The sequence below is a fragment of the Anas acuta genome, chromosome 4, assembly GCF_963932015.1.
Source record: "Anas acuta chromosome 4, bAnaAcu1.1, whole genome shotgun sequence".
Taxonomy (NCBI): Eukaryota; Metazoa; Chordata; class Aves; order Anseriformes; family Anatidae; genus Anas; species Anas acuta.
Window position 1 is genome coordinate 58259285 of NC_088982.1, and position 21343 is coordinate 58280627.

General features: G+C 37.3%; 1 long non-coding RNA gene across 2 annotated transcripts in view; it reads right to left on the reverse strand.

Annotated features, from left to right (window-relative positions):
* The window catches only part of LOC137856258 (uncharacterized), a 98874-nt gene extending 77877 nt beyond the window's left edge, over nt 1-20997 (reverse strand). The window contains exons 1-2 of one of the 2 annotated variants that reach the window (XR_011096317.1): nt 20649-20997; nt 16076-16184 (exon numbers count right to left, since the gene is read on the reverse strand). This is a non-coding gene — a long non-coding RNA (uncharacterized lncRNA). Of the gene's footprint in view, nt 1-16075; nt 16185-20641 lie in introns of both variants that reach the window. The other variant, XR_011096318.1, reaches the window with a different exon arrangement.
* Nucleotides 20998-21343: the final 346 nt, after the last annotated feature.

Genomic DNA, 21343 nt, shown 5'->3' on the forward strand with positions numbered 1-21343 from the left:
TTAAAGCGCTCGTGTTAGCCAATGTCACTGTAATAACAAACACCAATTTGGATTTTTTGCTATAAAACATGTCACACTGTGATTTGAATAACGATCAGCCTCAATACCTCTGTGGTAAATTAGATGCTAGAAATATTGTTATTCACACAAATATTGTTATTCACACAAATGCTCCTTTTTGCTGACAGTTGAAAAAAATACTTAGCTATTCATTTAAAAATGAGAATAGGGAAATGAGATGTCCAGACGAATATTGTCAAACAGACTAGACCAACAATGAAATCCTCAATGCCTTTCAGTCCACAGTTATATACACCAGCTATACTGGTATTCTGATCTGCAAAATGATGAACAAGAAATAGCCTAAGAACAAATACACCATAAATGCACCATAAATCATCTAAAAAAGATTAGTGTCCATGAAATATGAAACACAGCATGTAGTAAATTGCATAAACATTCAGGAGGAGTTTGGTTACCTGAGCATCATTTGTAGGCAGAATTTATCAAATTGTTAACTAATATTTTGTTTTTCAGACCAGTATCCTAGGTGATGAGATATAGGTGATGTTTTAAATTATAAATGAGCTGTACTTGGAGGCAACTCAGCCTAAGTTTTTATTAAATAAATAGGTACCTTCAGAAAGACAAACAAGAAATGTACTATTTTATGCTTCTAATGCAGAGGGCAGTGGCATATCCCTACCTAGAAAACTGTGCAGTTTTCTACTATGTACCCCAAATAATACACTTTTACTCAGAAGACCAGGGGACGCAGAATTAGAGGTTTATAAACTTCAAAGACCCCACACCAATTTCTTTAGTTTTACAAACTCAAAAAGGAAAAGCAATATGTAACACATCAGAGAGAAGGACACTAACACATGTTAATCTACATCATTTTACCCTCAGTGTGAAGTAGTTGAAAAACCCATCACTATCAACTCAGTTTTCATGAGGGTCCAATTTCTTTAAGTGTTGCGGCAGAGACAAGTTCTTGTTTAGATGGCTGAATATCCATTGTATCTTCAACTCTTCCTTTAATTACAAGCTCTGCCCATAAATCCTGTAATGTCTGGAGAGACCACACAATGCTTTTACAAGAGCCCAACCCTGTTCTTTGCCTGTCAAGGAATCCATTAGTTTTAGAGAGGTCTGTGAGACACAAATTACATTTCCTTTTTTAGCATAATACAGACTAATTATTAACCACTGACACAATTGCACCAATGAAACACATACAGTATGTTTTTTGGTTAGAACATTTCTCAACAAAAAGGAATCAGCAGCATTCACTCTCCAAAGAATAGAGGAAACAGAAAACATTACTTGGAGAGAACTATCAAACAACAAAAAAGAAATTAAAAATAGGTAATAGGAAACAAAGTGAGACTGCAGACATCCTACTAGGATGTTAACATCCTAACAAGCAGAGCCTAGTGCTCCACTCACAACTTCAACAACTCTGACACAAAACAAAATATATATTTTTTTTTCATGGAAATGGGGTGTAAAAAAGGAGATGCATAATGTATGAGACAAAAGCAAATTATCTCCATTCCCTAAGGGAGCAGCTTTTGTCTCACATGTAGGTCATGCCAGCATTCATATTTTCAGTATTCGTTATAAAGCCATTCAAGCATTATAGATTACTATGTCAAACTGGTACACTGGGATTTTTTATTGCAATTAATATCCCTTGTAAGGAGCTTTGTAGAATGAACTCGAATATCACCAGAAGCAATTAAAATCTATCAGAGATGTGAAATAGAAGCTTAGGTTAGCTAAAGGGAAAAGTAGTGCAGCATAGTTTTCCAGAATATGAGAAGAAGGGCAGTAAATTAACAGAAAATCGTATCAGCAAGGCAGGAAGAGTAAGAAAACAAGAGACAGGATAATAAAAACTGTTCACCAGCAGGAACAAATACACATGAAGTAAGCAGAGACAAACCCCCAGATTCTGGTTGTCCAGTTTGAGATATCATGGAGTTTCCTTTGATATATGTATGATGCATAAGCCAGATTTTTTATATATGTATATATTATAATTGTATATATATATACACACACACGTATCTATCTGTAGATAGATACAAAGATACATACATATATACAAATATAGATATATAAAGCTGTTTGAAACTCTTGGCTACACATTACTTTGCACTCTTTTTACTCTAAATAATATGAACAGCATGAAGCTGCATTGGGGCATGGGGGGATCAGGCTGGGTGTTAGGAAAGGTTCTGTACCCAGAGGGTGGTCACACACTGGGACAGGCTCCCCAGGGTCATGGCACCGAGCCTGCTGATGTTCAAGAAGCATTTGGACAATGACCTCAGACACAGTCTGATTTTTGGGTAGTCCTGTGTGGGGCCAGGAGTTGGACACGATGGTCCTTGTGAGTCCCTTCCAACTCAGGCTGTTCTGTGATTCTATGACCTATTGCAGAAATCATGTAATAAGGAAAGTCCCCATTAGTTTCATTCAATCACACAGATTTGGGCTGGTTTACCTATGTTATACATTCAGAAAAGTTATTTTATCTAAAATGTATATAGCTACGTAATCAGCATAGACCTTAAGTTCCATTTTCAAAAGATATATGTATGATAGACAGTCTTTTGAGGACTGTTTAAGTTGTAGTACAAGTTAAAAATCATCCTGCTGATGATCCCAAACACATGCTGATTTCACAGCGTTTTTACATCACATCACAATACTTCTTCTGCATCTTTAATTGTGAATTTACCTTCTGGAATCACATGCCAGTGACACATGCAGGTTCTTGAGCTGCAAATATCCAAAAGCCATTTTCTATGCTTAGTTTTCATCTTCAAAAGTGCATTACATGAATTTAGGCAAGTGTCCCCTTAAGCCCAGATGGCAATGGAACTTCAGCATGGAATAGGCGCATTTCCTCCCAACACGGTGTTTCTGAGCATTTTAGTTGTTTGAGCACTGGATAACTTCCAGGCCAAACCTGACACACTTTGGATTGAGTAGTGCTAGAATGAATGCAGCTTAATTGCCCTGTAAGATCTAGCAGTATTCAAGTGCCTAAACCTTGTCAACATATATTGACAATTTAGGAGAGCTGGATTTAGCCCTTCATGTTTATGCTCAATATGATTGTGCATAGTGAGCGGGCAGCGCTAAGAAAGAGAATATGCACATATGTGCACTCGCAGTCTTTGCCATTTCCTAACTTTTCAAATGTGGACATAACAACCCTAATACAATTCTTTTAGTGCAGTGTTTTTGTAACCCACCCAGAAAAAAAGATTATTTATCTTTGCTGTAAGAATCAATCTTATTTTCTACTCCATAGTAGGCAGGAGGATTAAAAGTGTAACATTCATCTAACCCTAAATTAACCCTAAATAGAGAGAATGCACAAAGGTAACACAACAGCACTGTTTTTTGTCACAGTTCTTGAAGACATTTTTGAAAAATAACATTTGGTAATGCCATTCATGGGTCACTATCCCACTCACAAAGACAGATTTCACAACAGCATTTAGTTATCATCAATGCCCTTTCACCTTCTGTGTAAATCTGTATTTAAAAAAATAATTTGGATGCCTCTTGCTCATTTCATTATTTCAACAGATTGTGATCAATTTCAGCCTATAAGATTAGCAGCGAAATATCTTCCACACAAAATGATGGAATTCTCTTCATAAAAGAGCCACCTACTGCTACTCATCCCAAAGTACTGAAAGTATTCTGTCAGGAACCACACCACTTTAGTAGACTGATGAAGTAGCTGTAAATCACTCATCTGTATCTCCTCTAACATCTATGTTCTATGACACTGCTTAATTCAAACTGGTAAAACCCACATTGTGCACCCCTTCATCACAAGTCAATGGGACTTCTTAAAGAAAGAAAGTGATATTCATAGAGCAGCTGTACAAGCAAGCAAATTACAGCCAAGTACAAAAACATACAGCAGTCAACATCACTAACAGAATTGTGAAATACCTTTGATTTTTAATTTATTCAAGTACAGCACTTCCACCTAACATGTTTGGTTCTGACTGTGGGTTAGTGGAAGCAAAAGGATAGTCCTGTGGTTAAAGAATTGAATTAAGACAGGAAATTATGTTAGCTTTGTCTTCAGCTTTGCCAGTTCATATGTGCCAAGACCATTCTGCAGTTTCCCATAACTTCAAAGCAAATTAGGTCTGCTCAGAAGCTCTGAAAATTCAATCATTTATTTAGGCACTTAGATAGGGCTTTGAAACAAATGATGTGCCCCAAAATCTGCTTCAAGGGTTGTAGCATCATAACTGTTTGGCACCGCAATTTATTATCTATATTATGTAAGCTGGGCTTTGATATCATACATAAATTCTGCATGCAGAATGAATAAAGAATATTCAACAGACAAGCATCCTTGTTGCAGAGTTCTTGAATGTATATCGAAAATTAGAACTTCCCCTTAGGTACGGATTAAATCCATATGAAGCAAAAAGTGGCTCATTTCACTTTCAGTGCTCCATTTAATGAATTCAGCCTGTTCTGAGCCTCTCGTAAAAGCTGCATTTCTGATATTCACTCAAGATGAATCAAACACTAAAATACTGAAGAATCATAAAGCCATATTTCAAAATGTCTGCCAGCTGAACAGTATAAATTAATTCAAAGATAAAACTCTGAATGAAGGTATAATTGGGTTCACAGTTTTCTGATAATCTTCTTTTTCCCCGTAATTAATATTGGAATTGTCACTAAACTTTAAAATCTGCAGCAGATATACAATCCCAGTTCAAAGATTATTTCCAAAGAAGCATTTTTTCTGACTGTTCCTCTTACATTAAAACTAACGGTGTGACCAGCTTCTGAGTTCAAAAGAATTCATCTGATGCCTACCGAGTATAATGATGTAGCTGAGACTCAAATCCGTCCCTTTGTTTACATGTAGAAGACAGCCACAGGAGCAAGCGATCAGATAATGTGACTATATATTCCTGGAAAAGAACCAGCTGCCAGGTTTCTTGTCACCAGTGTATCAGTGCAAGAATCTGTAGCCAGGGTTTCACAGGGCATGGTGCCAGCACAATTTGAAACTGATTAACAAACAACACTCTAGCCAGTGTAATTTATTTGGAGAGGGGAAAAAAGATGGAGGAGTACTTATATTTAAAAAGCAAGAGTTCAGGGATAAAGAGCTGGCATACCAACAGCTTCAGTACTGCAATGAAACTTTCATTTCCATGAAAATAACAGATTTTCTATTATTTTGAACACTAACAATAAAAAACAAAAGCTTTGGGCACAACATTTAATAGGAGCATGTATAAGGCAAAGCATGTAAATCCTTTAAATCTCCACCCCAATCAATGGTTGCTTCTTCTTGAAATGCCAAGAGATCTAGCCAATAATACAAGATACAAACACCAGAGATTTACTTTTACGGAGTACAGCATCAAGTGCAGTAAGGGGGAGACTATGCGCCAAACTAAAAAGAACTCTAGTATAACATGTCGTTTCTCAATGCATCCATGTGTTTCAAAACCTGCATCAGGACTTCAGGAGTCGCTGAATTTATAGGGCTTCACAAAGAGCAGCACAGCTTCTCTGGCAAGCCAGTCATCCACGTCAGCTTCATGTTAGCATTATAGCCTATTAACACCAGTTATAACATAAAGAGGCAGCTGAGACAGAAGAAATAGAAGGTGGGGTAGAAAAAACCTGTTAGCTAAATCCTAGGCCTGGCAATAAAGAAGAGCACAAGATGAGTTTAAATGTTTTGCCATTTAAATTGTCAGTAAAGTGAACCTCTAGGATAAGGTTGCATTTGCACTATGCGCTGACCATGAATCACATTTGGTACAGAATGGTGTCAGGATAGGCTTACAAGTGTAGTCAGTCTCTGCTTAATCCCCACTAGGCTTCAGATACCCAGCAGCACAATGCGGTGTAATTTAAAAGGGTCTGTGCTTCAGGTACTTTTCAAAAGTTCACCACAAAAGCACAGCCAACTCAACAGTAGTTGATAATTTTGTCTCACTGAAGGCTTGTCCCCCAGCACAAATACATGTTCAGCCTCTTGACTCTCTAACATTTACATTCTAAATTGGAATCAAAATAAAATTCAAACTTCTTACGTGAGATAAGTATCTCAGATACTGAGATCTTTCCTTGCTAGCCCTTTCACAAATAAGTGAGAAGGCCAACCATGAAATAGAAGAATCTGCATTAGAATGAAGATAAAAATCTACAAACCAAATCGTGTTCTCACTGGTAACACATGCAAGACTTGTGTGTTTTGTGTACTTTTAAAAAGCACCTAGCACATATCAGTGTGTCCCCAGATATCTGAGCATGGCATCACACCCATCAGAAAAAAAGGAATCTTTAAAACACCGCAGAAGACACCAATAGTACCAACTAGTTGGTTGCTGAGGACTTTCAGGTAATTACCCAGGCTTCATGGCGTTCAGCACTCAAAAATCTATTGCGTGGAACAGATGGGAGAAAAGCAGAGACATCATTTTCATTGCTTTTGAAATGAATAGGTCTGAAGTTTCAGAAAGGCAGGATGTTTTAAATAGCGCAATATAGCCGCTTGTTCACAACCTCATGGAAGTATGTCTAGGTTATATTGCTTGATGACTGACTCCATTACAGCTAATGAATGATGATGGTACTTCCAAGCATTAAAGTGTACCCAATACTCTATTCGTATGAGAGGTAAACAGTTGCAGACAGGAAATTAAAAACAACTTCCCCTTGCTCTGATGAAGCATGATAACTTCACTAATTCAGTCTTAGCATTTATTTCCTACTTCGGGATCAAAAAGTGATGCTGCCTAACACTTTACTGACTTATTTAGTAATAAACACCTGTTAGCATTTACCATCAAAGCTTCTTTGAATTGCGATTAAATCCAGATTCAAGGAAGAGATGGGTAGCTAGGAAAGTTCAAGTATCAAAAGACGTTACTTTTTTTCCCCTGGTAGAAGATATTCTAATTTAAGCTTTTTAGGTCATATGACATGGAAAGCTCAAACATGGATGATGACCAAGTTGCACTTCATTAGAATGTCTGGAGATTCAAAAATTCAGGATTAGCTGATTTTTAATGAATAGGAAAGGATCTTTTACTCATAGCTTTAGATAAAGGCCTGCTTTACCCTAAATTTTTTATGGAAGAAGAAGGCGGATGTAGGAAGGGTAAACACAAATGAGGGAAATGTGACAAAATTCTCTGTTCTATTTCTATATTCTAGTGATTCTACAATTCTAAGATGATATTTGTCATTCTTAATGAGGAACTTTCTTCTTCTATGGACTATAAATCCAATACTAATACTAAATGATGCAATGCCTTTTAAGGTCTATTATATATCTTCAGGGCATTCAAATATTCACACTATTGTTTAAACAGAACATTTAAAAATGCTGCTCACTTTCTTCTATTTTTCTCCTTTCTGACAGGTAGTTTAAATTGAAAATGATCAAACCAGTAAACAAAAATAGATTTCAGTAATTGCAGGTGACTATGACACTTAATTGCCTTTCTGAAGGCAAAGGTGAAACTAACTATATTAAAGAAAATTGTTAATTCTTTTTTATAATTAACTTTTTATGTGTTTTGTATTGTTTTAACCAATGCTTCCAAGCTCTGTTGAGCTATAAAACAGTGACAACCTTAGCAACTGGAGAGATTTAAAGTTTCGGTTAAGGGCTTGGTATGCTAATTAATTAAAGCTATTTTCATTCCATTTAAACCTACAATGAATTGCTTGTTAGAGAAAGCAGAGAAAAGGTACACTACAGAAAGCCTTTGTTATCTTCGGGCTGAATGTTAGAAATAAAAGGAAAATTGTTTGCTGGAAACTGGACGCCTCTCAAATTATCACATCAACAAATATACCTCCTCTGCTTTTTTGAGACCTCCCACAGTATCAGACCTGCTCATGCTGGAACTTCAAAGACTGAATCAGACTTCCTTAGGACTGCCTTGCTAGGCCTGAGAAACATTGTCGTGTTCCTACTGGCAGTACCTACAGAGAGCACAGGGGGAGAAATGCAGAGACAGGAGGAAAGGGAAGCAGGAGGGGAATTAGAGTGACAGCATGGAGAGGACAAAGGCAGACAGGATGAGATTCAAAGAAATAGACAAAGGTTACATCATTAGCACAATGCATTTCCCCGTGACATGGAACATAAGGCAAGTTGCTGCAACCCTACCATTTGCTCCCACCACACAGCTATGAAGGCCCAGGGAAAGTGTGTGCCATTTTATTCTTATTTGAGAGAAGCTGGCTGAAGATAAAATAATAATAAATAAGATAAATAAGATAAAATTACACTGCTACAGCCTGAAGCTGCAGAGGATCTCTCACTGCTGTTGTTCCATTTGGTTCCACACAACTAAATTTCAGGGGCTTCCTGTAGTTTGCTTTTTGATCAGAGAGACAAGTACAAAATACAGCTATCAGAAGCTAAGACGTGCAAGGAGAAAGCTTGCCAAGGCAATCTAAATTCAGTCTCAAGTCAATATTTGCTATAAATGGTCCTTAACAGCGTGAAAGCAAACTATTTTTCATTGCACCTCTGCTCAGTTAGGAATTTTTTCAATATGTTCCTTTACATATGAAATTTCATGTCCTACTACCTTTAAAAATACAATCTCATATGTTTTAGATTTGTCTGGAATATATGGCACAGGCAGTGTCCTATATGTTGTAGTTTACACACAGAAGTTACTGCTCTTCTGCCTCTAATGAAGAAAAAGTGGAACAAAACATCAGTGGTAATGACAGTAAAATAACTCAATGTCTTAATCCCATTTCTTGTACAAGTGGCTTTAAAAAAAACTAACTAGCTATTAATTCTGGGCCTCACAGTGCCAGAGGGGCTGAAAGTATTTTCAATTCTATTCAGCACCAATAATGTAGATGATTTTAAGATATGTATTCTGTAATTACTGCACTTTTGGCATATTTCCTCCTGCTTACTTCAAATTCTACAGAGCATTTCCACTCTAATACCATGACACCCAATGTAATTATGCTGGAAACTATTTTGCCTTTTTATTTAAATCCACCATGGTGCTTATAATAGGATGCTGTATTGGATTCTATTTATTTTCAAACTGCAAACATGAAATAGATGTGAATGTCACACAGTAAATATCATTATAAACCTCTACAAATTGGGAACAATAATTGAAATGGCACATACCTGTTTTTACTTGAGTCTGTGACAACTGGCACGTTTCTTGTTTCACAATGCAAATTACCCAATACAGACAATTAAGACCAAGTGTGGTTCCACCATACTCTTTTCTCTCAAAGTATTATCTCAGTAGTTCATTTTAACCACATTAATAGAAATGTTTTGACAACAAGGAGAAATAACAGCTTGGAACAGCTGTTATCAAATTTGAGTGGTACAGAAAATTTCTAAAATGCTCCTAAGTCTAGTCAGTTAATCATGCAGTCAATCTGTAACAGCAACCCTTATTTTTTCCTGTTGAAAGCACTGTATAAATAATTGCATTCAAATCAACATACATGTAAGGATTGTTGAAAGTGGCTATAACAATTTATTACAAACCTTCCCACATTTCAGGGGACAAATATATCGTCCCCTGAGCATTCTAGATAGCAAGTCACACATGTACTTGTCGCAAGTGCTCTTATCTTGTAAAACATAGCCTTGACTTTAGGGTATTAATTGTACGTAAGATGTGTCCCACTGAGACACTACAAAGCTAGTGCTTTGGAGGATTACTGCTGGATTAGTCATTTTTTTAAGAGCTGGTCTTTAGGCAACTGAGGCTAAAACTGTAAATCTGACAAGGTTCACAGTGCACTTACAGAGACTGTTTATTCTCAGTTTAAAGAAAAAATGACTCAGCTGCCAGTCTAATATGTGAGAATTGATAAAAGTAAAATTGTGCTTTTCTTTACCTCTGCCTAAAAACATCAGTGAGATCATTAGCATATCTATAACCCTTCTTTATTACACTCTTTATTAGCTTTGATCCAGCTCTAGAACTATAGCAGCAAGCTGAACCGTCACTCAAATGACACAGGTTATAACCAGGTCACCCTGCCTATGCCGGAGTAGCATGCTCATCTTCGACGGAGACCACTCATTCATCAACTTTGCCAGCTAATGAACAGATCAACACTGGCACCAACTAAGAACACTTCCTTTTTTCCCCAATTGGTTGTGGTTCAGATAAAAAGATGCAATGATGAACATACAGTGACAGTCCAAAACTATTTCCTCTCCCTGATCATACAAGAAAAAGCAGAAGCTACCGAATTATTCAGTACCCACATAGACTGCTTTTCAATATCAATAGGTGAATGAGTAATTATACGGAGGAAAAAATGCAGGTCGATCTGTAATAATTCAAGATTTAAAATAATGCTAAGAAGAAGGAAGAAGCACTGAAGAAAAGCATTCTTCACAGACTTCACAATGGAACAATTGTCAGCTATGTAAAATTATACCCAACTACTAACTGCCTAAAGGCATCAAAGACAACTATTATGTTGATTTTGTATGTGCCAGAATTTCTTTACATGTCAGTTAGGAAGGCTGCATGACCTCGACACGAGGACAACAAAAGGCTTTGTGAAATCTGCAGACTCGCACTGAAAAGCCTGCCTTCGAGAAACATCACTCACAGAACCTCAATTGCTCTAAGATGCTTGTAAAGACTGATGAATTTCATCTGTGAAGCTCTTAAAAACAGAGCAATCCTGGAACAGTGATTAAATATGGAGGTCTCTCCTTACCTACTCTAAGAAGTCTTTTTAAAGCTATGTTTTATCTTGCTTTTTAAAATTAACCATACAAATTAAATTATCAAGAAAAGGGCATTGTAGCTCTAGGATGTTCCCTATCCAGAGATCTCAAAGCAATTTAATGATGATGACGACTTTACCCAGAAATCAACTACAACTACATTTCTTATATGAAGAAAACTGGAGAAGACCTCAGTGTAATATCCAAATCTTCCAATCTACTGTCACTACCAGTTACAAAAATACCCCCTCTTCTACCAGGTAGCTAAATCACGCCCATTCAGGGCTTTGCAAGAGAATTAAAACTGATCTGCCAAAGATGTGGAATCAGAAAACACAGCATAAAACATCTCTATTATCTGCGGAACACTCTCCTTCACTGCAAGACAGAGTTAGCCCTCTCTTAAGGATCCTAGTGAGTGCCGAGCAAACCATAGAAGCATGTCTGCTAGAAGTTCTGGACACAGGGAAGACTAATTTTAGGGCTCAAGATGACACACAAACATTGATTCTTCAACATACATATTCATGATGTGGTTTCAAAAGCTAACACATTTTAAAATATATAGATATATTGCAGACTTGATATAATGGTATTCCATGTTTATTGATAACCATAACTATCATACTCAGTGTACAAAATTGCCAGGAGATATCTTTATCAGGTAAACATCCAGTGGATTTCTTCTGGGCAGGTACTGTGAACCTGCAGTAGCTCTTAGAAGGCAGGGTTAGCAGGAACTAGGGAAAAGTTCTGCTATATTGAGGTTATAAAATTTTCATTGTCTTTCCCTCCAGGTGACATAGAAAACAGATTGGAATAAACTTTGACAATCTAGTTAACATACTCAAACCTTTGCCACCAAATTCTTAGGAAATTGCAAATCTTTAGGCTCACCCCAATAGCACCATTCTTGTGGCATTCTGATATTCATATCCCTGAAGGGTTCTCTCAAACCGAATAACTCTATTACTGACAGAAAACTTTATATTTACTGTATAATGTACTAATATGTAACATACTCTTACTTACAAGGAGGTGGTAAAAAGTTTTGCCACAGAAGAACTTTTATCTCCCAGTTTATTACTTGATAATTCAGTAATCTATTGGATTTTTTCTGATGCCATTATTATTAATGGAAATATTTGCACTGAGCCAGCAATCCTGCTATACATGTTAGGGACATGTTAGGGCAAGATTCCCAGAATCTGAAAAAATTGCACCAAATAATAATTGGAGTTTAAATGTTCAATGATTTCTAAAATGATGGTTGTACTCCTAAAAGGCAAAACATTATTCTTATCCTGTGTGAAAAGAGACCACAAGCAATAGCTTTTAATTCATAACTGCCAACTTCTCCAGTGCTCTAGTCAAGTATAAGAGATTCTTATATTCTTATGGGATGATGGGATGGCTAAATACACTTATAGAACTAAAAAAAAAAAAAAAGAGTTCATATTCAGCTGGATGTTTCTTTACAGATATACAGATAAAAGGCCAAGTAAAGAGGTTCAAAGGAGAGAAGTGTGAGAGCAGAATATGCTACATTCAGAGTATTTCTCATACTCTGAAGAAGAATATAAAGCAATATAAAGCAATAGGTCTTGTGCTTGCATTTTGATATAAAGTCTGATAAAATTCTGATTCTAACGTTATCTTGGTCTGAGCAAATTCAGTCTGTTAAGCCAGCCAGGACTGGCTAAACTTCAAAGATTATATTTTTATAGAGTATAACAACCTAAAAATTGCCTCAGATTGTTCTGGGAAAAGCTGTAAAAGAATAGGTTCATGGTCTACAAACCCTATTACTGAGAGAATTTGTGTACGTTTCCAAAAACATGAGCAAGCAGTTGCCTCACTTCACTTGGATGGAGGTTCTCTTCTTCTAGGCACTGAGATGATAGAGTCTAGAAGCTCCTTAGTAAGGTTAGCAAGATTTGGGGCCTAAACTAACATATTCTGCACCCAACAAGACTTATTAGCTCAGACCTAATGCTGTGTTGAAATAAATTACTGGGTCTCAGATTGAGCTGACTCACAGCAAGTGGGTACAATAAACTCACTCCCACTTGCTGCCTCCATGGAGATGCAGTGGTGAAAACACCCTCAGGAGGGCCCTTACATGGCAGTAGACAGAATTTTATAATAGATGAACTTTTTTTTTTTTAAATAATCGTTGTATGAATAGTCACAATTAAATTGCAACAAAAAGCTGTATTTAATCAACCCCCTTTCAAAAATTGTTTTAATAGTGAAAAGCAAAAAGAGTTGGCAGATTGAGAATTATCTACATTATTATAATTAAAGGGAGCGACTCTCATGCTAGAACAAAAGAAAAGAAAATTTAAGCAAATAAAGACGAGCCAACTCAGAAGTGGGTTACTGACAAATTAAAGCTGCTGAAATATGCTTGCAGGAAAACAGGGAAGGGATTAAAAAACAAACTCCTGTGGAAAATCTGCTATCTTATTCCAGAAAAGCAGAACCAATTTTAAAGAAGGACTTTCAAATAAGAGGCAAATTGGCAACTTCCTAAGAAAGAAGGAGATAAGCTATAAGTAGCTTGGTTTATCAAATGGAAATTTGGATTCAAAAGGGTACACTGAAACAGAAATAACAAAAACAGGGAAGTTTGCCCAGGAGTGAGCCTCTGGCTTATTTGTAGGGTAAACACAGATCAAAGCTTGCCAAAACCAGAGAGTATTTAAGTTCTTAAATACAAGTGACAAAATCGAACTTTATTTTTAGCTATTAATTGCAGCACAAGAACTACAACAAAGTTTGATCTGAAACACAAAGAACTGTCTCAAGGAAGTTGATTCTGACTTGAGATACCATCCTGTCCTGGTTTCAAACAAACAAACATGCCTCCACTGATTTCTGACAAAATTACAAAATGACAATATACAGTGATAAAGACTTGCTCACAAGGAGCTCAGGCTTCAAATGGGATCTTATTTGAGCAGTTACACACTGCTGTGAGTGACAAGGTGGAGAAAGAATCTGTTGGGGAAGAGAATACATATGGCAAGTAACATACAATTTTATGCAATCACTACATGAGACACAGGTCAGTGAAACTACCAGCAAGGGCGCTCTCAAGGAAATCACAAGATAGCACAGAAGCAAAGTAAATGCACTTCTAATTTACCAGAATTGGCCTGAGTACACTATCAAGAGTGCAAACAGCTTTACTGGGAGTAAAGTTTAGTACTGCCTGAAAAGGAAACTGCAACATAGCATCATGTTTCTACAATTCCCATCTTCCAAAGCACTGGCCTCCAAGCATGTTGGAGTCAGCGTCACAGTATTAATGACCAAAGGACATTCTCTGAAACATGCAACGAATTAACATAAACAGGAGATTTCTTTAAGCTACTGTTGGAACCCAGACCTTCACTCCTGTTTGAATTAAGCTTAGATGACACTTTTACTGCTCCCTTGGTATAGCACAGACAAGTAAATATACTTGACTGTACTTTTCTCTATCCACGTGAATGTTTCCCTAGCCATTCTCCTTATCTCCAACTGGAGCTTTTCCACTTTGTACAATTTAATTCAATCCTCATTAGGCCGTTATGAAAGACTGGGTGTACAGACCTGTGAGAAAAGAGAGAAGGAACTTCAACACACATTATTTATATAGAGTGTAGAGGTTCCAACCAGAAAGGTTGAAAGAATCAGTCTAGAATAAAAAGCCGAGAGCCTCCTATTGGACACTCACTTGGGATTTTACAAATTGATGCTACACTGAATGTAAGGTGACTTTATTCTCTCACAGCTATGTAATCTACCTTATCATCTGTGTTTTGTCTTGAAGCCTGTATGAAAGCTATGCATAGGACCCACATTGCTCTTCAAAAACAATCAACCTAAGAATGAGAACTTTTTGAGAGATCAAATTAAGGAGTAAGTCCATTCAAACCTATAAATCCACATAGTTACTTTCAGCAATGCATGGACACATGCTCTGGAGAACTTGCAGATGGGGTAAATTACCTCTACATGCACAGTATCCTCAGCTTACATTAACCCATTGAAGAACACATAGGGAATGTAAGGTAAGTTTTGCTGCAATTTTAGCAAAAGTTTTTTTAACTGGCTTCTTGGAGAGACAGGTAATTAGGAATGGTAACCTTTGGCTGAAGTTGGATGACAAATGCAGATAAAAGCACTGCTATTCCTGTACTTGGAGAGAAACTTACAAATGCTGAGGAAAAAAAAAAAAATCTCAAAACTGGCTAAGCTTTCATCAGATAGCTATCTTCCATTAGATAGCTATTCAAGATTTTATCCAATATCAAAAGTAGATCTATGATTTGCTGAAGAACAAGAAGTATCTGAACTGAAACCCTCCAATCACTTCTATGGATTTAGCAACACCCGAGAGATTGAATCCAGCATTTATGGCCCTCCTGGCAGAACCCCCAATTTTAGAATACCCTAGTTATGACTGAAACTTTATCCTACATGTAGCTTTTCCAGGAGTAAGGCTGAACCCAATCCCAGAACAGAGACATTCACTATGAAGCAATAAAACATACTAGAGCACAGAAGAATTGTCACCACCATCTGGAAAAACTGAAACTCGTAGCCTTGAAAGGGCTGCAACTGCCAAATTTAATGACTTCACTTAACGTCATACAAACAGTTCCTGGTTTACAATGACAACAACCTGTTAATTTATGTCTTCATCTCAACAAGACTAAATGCCACATTAGCAGCTTACAGGAAAAAAAAAAAAAAAAAAAGAACCTAACTAAGTTACTCTCTTCTACATACATCTTATACAGGAGAGTTCTGGTATGAAAATACATACAAATTTACCAAAGGTAACCAAACCAAAGAAGAAAAAATATAGGGTGTTATTTACTTTTTTTAGGTTTTGTGTGGAGAGAAAAAAAAAAAAAAAAAAAAGAAATGCAAGTATCTTGTGTTAGTGCTATTCCAAACATTTTTGCAATAGATTGCTTTTGAGTATCACATCAGTCACTAAAGCGTATTACATAAAAAGATGTTTTGGCCACAGAAAAAAAGATCTGACTATTCCTAAAATTCTTGACTGATCTCTGGCAAACAACCTAACAGAACAACAGACAGTATGGTAGGCCTGATGTCCTAAGAGATGAATGTTAGTATTTGCAGAATTGTATAGTGAGAAACCAAGTTGTCTATTAATCTGGCACTACTTTCAACATAAAAGAGGCAAGTGTTATGATGGATGAATGAAACTTGAATAAACCATAATAGCTTTGCTATACTAGCCTCAGTTGAAACAAAAATACTAATTACCTTTTGGAGAGTAAGCAGAACCTTTGGTCATTAGGCATGGCAGAATGCTAACATCCAGGAGATTCCAAGCAGCTATGAGTCTTCAAACCAGTTAAGCACTCACCAGGTTCTGAAATTAAAAATAAATAAATAAATCACAATTCATAACCAGACTATTAAATTAATTGCTATAGGGAATTGTAGAGAAAACTATATACAAAGGGGTTCAAAAAGCAACTAAATAAACTCACAGAGGAGAAATCTACTAAGTGTAAGAAATTATAGTGAAACAAGTGGCAACGAAGCTACAAACTCCAATTCACAAAGCTCCCCCAGCCACAAACATCTGGAAGCTGGGTGCTATGCTTTAGGAATTATCATTGCATACTTGTGCCTAATAATCTGTCACTCCTACTTTGGCAGCTCTCAAAGACAGAATTCTGGGTTAACCAGTTCACTAGCCTAATCCAGAGCAACCATTCCTTATTTTATTTGCAATTACTATCACAGATATGCATCACTAGTTTTGTCTTATTTTCTTATTTGAAGAAAAAAAAAAAAAATATATATATATATATATATATATATATATGGATCAGATGTGACTGCACAGCATTTAAAATTAATCAAATCCTAAGTCTTGATTTTTTTTTTTTCCTCCAGTCAGTTCAAGGTTTCTCCTTTAGGAAGGGCGGTTTCCAAATTGTTTCTGAAACAATTCTCCACCTTGGACTTTCTCTTTTGAAAATTTGTGGTAGAGCTAAACTTTCAATGGAGAAACAATGAGATGGAAAACTAGCCACAGTAACAAGAATAAAATTTATAACAATATTTGGAAACATTTTACAATGCTAACATTCACAGCTCTAATGCTTTTTAAGCTTTTGCAGATTTTGACAGAAAACTCTATAGCAGACTATTATTTCTGTGTGTGGAAGCATACACAGTAATGGATGTTTAAAATACAAATATTGCACAGAACGAGAACAGTACATGATATGCAGTACCAAGATAAAATGGATATCATTGCCTTGTAACTTTCTCCCATGCTTTTTTTATTTTTTTATTTTTTTTTTTTTTGCAGTCAGGAAGAGCTGGCTTATGCCCATCTCTGCAACCTTGGGAACAACCATGGAAAACCCCAGTGAGACAAATACTTCCCACTCTTGTGCGTGTGCGTTCTCTGTACCACAGTCCTGTCAGGTGAGATGTGGTGCTAGCAATACGAACCACACCTACCTACAGCAAAAATAAATTGGTTTTAAAAAATATTTTACTAAAGATCATAAAGTTCTGGTGAGGAAGGTCTCACCATCCCCACAGCGAGACCTGCTGGACATGGAGAAAACAGGCCTTTAAAACAGTTCTGCTGAGTTCTTCCTGTCAAGTAAGATAACTCACCAGCTAAACTGCTTTCAAAGCCCTGGCCGTACTCTTTTGGTGTAAAGATTTTGGACAACAATGTTATAAATGAAGTCTCAACTCAATCTGAATTTAGTAATATTTATAAAAGAAATATTTATAAAAGGTATAAAAGCTATAAAAGGCAAGTAAACAGCGCTGGCTGTGCAGGGAGCCTACACTCCACCAACATGCACACACGAACATCAAACATTCTAAATATACAGAACATTGCTTTACATACTAAACCCGAGTATGCCTATACAATCAGAAAAAGTAACAAACAATCCTTTAAGTTCCATGACTTACTAAACTTGAGTACGCCTATACATACATACAATCAGAAAAGGTAACAAACAATCTCTTAAGTTCCATGACTTAACAGTCTCCATTTTCCATTCCTTAATTACAAACAAGTCTCCATTTTCCATTCCTTTTGAACAATGTCTTGCTTTAAGTTGTCAAGCAACTCGGTCTTCAGGCCTTATGCATCCTGTTCTTCCCAGATCGAAGAAAAGCATAGCCATCTCATTTTCAAGGCCATAAGACCTGGGTCAAAAGGCACATCCAGGTCAGCAGGGGGTGTAACAGCACTGGATGGCAGTAGCAGTGGGGGGGCCGATGGCGTAGCAGTTGGATCAGTAAAGGAGCCCGCAGCTCCCTCACCGTCTGGCAAACCACACGTTTCTGGCTGTGGTCCCACAGGGCTCTTTAAGGCCTCAGAGACTGCTCGCCAGGTGCTGAGCAATCCCACTGCAACCTTGTTGCTTTTAGTTGCAGAGTCCCACACCTTGACCTCAGTTTGGTCCCATATTTCAGGATCATAAACTGTCCAATTGTTAATAAGGAGAATAAGCTGTAAGGTTACCAGGACAGTCTTTGTTTCTAAGGACATATTATTCCCCATAATGCACACCTCTTACCAGCGAGGGGCAGTTGTGCGCGCAGGTCCACTTCTCTCACCTTGAGCTTCTTCCCAGCTCTGGCGTGCCCATTTCCAGCAACTTTCTGTACGAGATTCCCTGAACGGTTTGCTGAGTTTGACCGAACCCATCTTCATGAGGCGATCAACGTGTCTGCTCCTGTCGTTGTCTCCGTTCTGCTAGCCTGTTCGTTTTCATTCTTCTTTATTGATGACATAAAAAGAGGCAACACGATGAAGTTATCTTGAGGGCAGGCTCCCCTCTTATACCCTTCTCCCCACAGCAGTTCTTTTCAAAACAACTTTTCATTGGTCAAACAATTTTGCATATAACAACAGCAGCAAACACCCAGAAACTTCCATGCCTGGAATGTTCTCCATGGCTGGAGAACAAGCAACCCAAGACTGCATGGGGTCTCCTGAATCACCCTTCTTTGTTCCCTCTAAACTCTCTTACATTCCTGATGGCCTCATCATTAAGAGTCTAATCTTATCATCAACCACGGGGCTTTCCAACCCCCATGGCCAAACTCCCACATCTCCCCCTTCTTTATTAATATCAACCATTTTCTCAACACGAATTACCACTCCATATATAACAACAAGGAAGCAACTTAATTTTCAGTTTAAAAAAAATGATTTCTTGCCATTACCAAGCAGTCAGGTTCACCACAATATTGAGCAGACAAAATTGCCCACCTGATGATTCAATTTAATATCACACTGCTGGCTCGCTGCTTCATTTATTTAAATTGTGAATCTGATTAATACTTAGGATACTTACATTTCTTGTTAGCTTAACAAAAAACAAAGTGACTTGAGTTTAATGATATGTTTATTTTTAATTTTGACTTGCTTGTTACGAGCCACAGGAAAAAAAAAGCAGAGGATTTCTTTCCATTTTCTTTCTGACAGCAACTTGTGCTTGAATCATAAGGACGAATAAAATTGCTGAAGTTATCTAGGTACCACATGATTTTCAATAACCCATGCTTCTCTTTCTTTACATCCCTGAAAATGTCAGTATATCTCATGATGCATACATGAAATTAACAGCAACTAACCAACTCCTCTGGTAGCCATCTTACTGCTGCATAATGAAACATAGCCCAGGCTGCTTTGGGTTGCCTCAATCTGTTATGTTTGCCTAATCATCACTTTTTTTCCCTGTTAAAAATATTATTATTCACAGAACAGAAAATAAAACCAATATTTGTCAAAAGTTCTTTAAGATGTGCTTCATGGTACAGTTGGTATTTGTTATGTAGAACTACAAAACTTCAAAAAAAATGTATCGCAGGAAGGTCAGGACAAACAGAACATCATCAAATCCTAGATTAAACAGATACTAGAATTTTGATCAGGTGATACAAACAAAATTTTGAGTGTTCCCTGACTGATGACTTAATGGAGAAGTTACAAAATATCCCGTACTGAGTTCTTTCCATAAGTGTTTAATCTAGCAATTTGGTGCTAGAGGTTATATTTTTCAAAATAAGGAGAGGGGGAAGTCCTCTTAATTCCTTATAGGTATTTATCCTGCCACAGTGAAGTTTACTTATATGCATCTCACTGTATTTGATTACATGAAAGAATATCACTCCCTGAAGCCCATAGCTAAACTCCACTTCATGCCATTAGTTTTTACTTACAGCAGCTTAGGATCAATTAAGCCAGTATATTTTTATTACATTAAGTAAACTGGATGTGTTGAATGATTTTGGTTTTACTTTTTTCTATTAATTGTCAGTTAAAGTAATTGCTACCTGTGAATCACAGAAGTTAACACTAATGTTCAACTACTGTAACATATTTGTTTTCCTGAGCGGATTTTTGTTTATGTTTGCCATAATTTCATTGCCATCAAGGTTAACTTCGCTTATTGATATGTTACAACAAAGCAAATAGTTTTCTACAGGTTTCAGTAAGTTCCCATTCACTTACCGAATACTCCTATTTAAGACAGCAAGGTATAGAAATACAACAGCTGTCACAGGTCAGCAGCTCTTATACATCCTAACACGTGCTACTAAGGGAAATAAATCTGGTATATGAATCAAATGCCTAAATGAATCAAATGTCTGAAGTAAAATATCAGTTCAAAGGCAACTGAGGAAAGCACTCTCTACCTATGGTGGGCACAACATTCACCCCACTAAGCCAATGCTGCAGGCTTCATACAGACCCCAAAACAAATCATCACCCAGGTGGGAAACAAGTTAAACAGATCAGCTGCTCCACAGTAACATAACATATTTACACACCGCAAACCTGTAAATGCAGAAGGGTGCACCGAAGAGAAAGGATTGCTGCTCCTGCTGCTCTCAGGGAATGGGAGGGATTGAGGCAGCTCCTGCAGCCTCCTCCTGCCTGCCCAGCAGCACCCGTTCCCCTCACGCTCCATTTGACCCTTTGGTGGAAGCAGCAGTAGCAGAACTAAGCTCTGTAGGCTTCCACACACACAGAAGAGTTAGCAAGATGGTGGCGACTTCTGTTTTCCTGAGCACTTTCTCAGACTCAGCCATCAGCCACAGAAGAACACAGAAGCTGAGCCACCTTCTTACTGCTATCACACCAGGAGACAGCTGAGTTGCAGCCCAGTGTTGATAGTTCACTCATTTCAGCTGCACCTCTCTCTAATAAGACTTCAAGTAATAAATTCTGCCCTCAGTTGCCTAACAGAAATCAGCAGGGCTTCCCAGCTGTAAAAGAAAGAATAAATTATTCCAATAACATGGATTAAGAGATGAAGTTAAACCACTCTACCTCTACTGATTTCAATTGATTTACACCTGGGATTAATAGGCTATTGATGTTTGCATTTCAAGTATACATACCAGACCGTGACTTCAAAACAAAACCTTCCAGTTAACAAAGAAAGCAGAAACAAAACAACCTTGCTTGTAGAGCTGAGAAGAGTGGGACAGAAGGACAATACATCCCAAGCACACAAGGGAGGGGGGAAG